General features: G+C 48.1%; 1 pseudogene; it reads left to right on the forward strand.

Moving 5' to 3' along the window:
• The first annotated feature begins 206 nt into the window (after nucleotides 1-206).
• On the forward strand, nucleotides 207-1,229 carry LOC145719221 (spindlin-1 pseudogene; annotated as a pseudogene).
• Nucleotides 1,230-1,234: the final 5 nt, after the last annotated feature.

Raw genomic sequence — 1,234 nt, forward strand, 5'->3', positions numbered from 1 at the left:
TTCCACTCCCCTTGTTTGTGTTCCCTCTCTCGCTGTGTCTCTCTCTGTCAAATAAATAAAATCTTTTAAAAATAAATAAATAAATAAATTTAATGTTCAATAAGAAATATTAAATGAAGCTATAGAACTATGGCTGCACACATATATGCCTATGCATGTTCATAAGATTATTATTTCTGACATAAGATTTCTTTTTTTAGGCCGTCTGGCTCGGTCGGGCCGGGGCGGGAGTGCGGCGCGGGACGGCGGGGCCCGCAGGCTGCGGACGGCGGCCTGGGCGGCCGGCAGAGTCCTTATGATTTCACATGTTTTTGCTGAACTTGTAAAAGAGGCACTTGGATGATGGATTAACAAGAACACTGAGATTCTGTGGGAAGTTTCACATCGGAGAGTATTCAGTTTTCACCCTAGTCCAGCAGCTGTGCTGCTCACTTAAATACAGATGAATGAAGACCCCATTCGGGAAGACACCTGGCCAGCGGTCCAGAGCGGATGCAGGCCATGCTGGTGTGTCTGCAAGCATGATGAAGAAAAGGACTTCCCACAAAAAACATCGGAGCAGTGTGGGGCCGAGCAAACCTGTTTCCCAGCCCCGGCGGAACATCGTAGGCTGCAGGATTCAGCATGGGTGGAAGGAGGGGAGTGGCCCTGTCACCCAGTGGAAAGGAACCGTTCTGGACCAGGTGCCTGTAAATCCTTCTTTGTATCTTATAAAATACGATGGATTTGACTGTGTTTATGGACTAGAACTTAATAAAGATGAAAGAGTTTCTGCGCTCGAAGTCCTCCCTGATAGAGTTGCGACCTCTCGAATCAGCGATGCACACCTGGCCGACACGATGATCGGCAAGGCGGTGGAGCACATGTTTGAGACGGAGGACGGCTCCAAGGATGAGTGGAGGGGGATGGTCCTAGCACGTGCCCCCATCATGAACACATGGTTCTACATCACCTACGAGAAGGACCCTGTCTTGTACATGTACCAGCTCTTAGATGATTATAAAGAAGGCGACCTTCGCATTATGCCCGATTCTAATGATTCTCCTCCAGCAGAAAGGGAACCGGGAGAAGTTGTGGACAGCCTGGTAGGCAAACAGGTGGAATATGCCAAAGAGGACGGCTCTAAAAGGACTGGCATGGTCATTCATCAAGTGGAGGCCAAACCGTCTGTCTATTTCATCAAGTTTGATGACGATTTCCATATTTATGTCTACGATTTGGTGAAAACATCCTA

Source organism: Leptonychotes weddellii, unplaced genomic scaffold (assembly GCF_054177405.1).
Source record: "Leptonychotes weddellii isolate Sample4059 unplaced genomic scaffold, ASM5417740v2 HiC_scaffold_34926, whole genome shotgun sequence".
In the NCBI taxonomy this organism is placed as follows: Eukaryota; Metazoa; Chordata; class Mammalia; order Carnivora; family Phocidae; genus Leptonychotes; species Leptonychotes weddellii.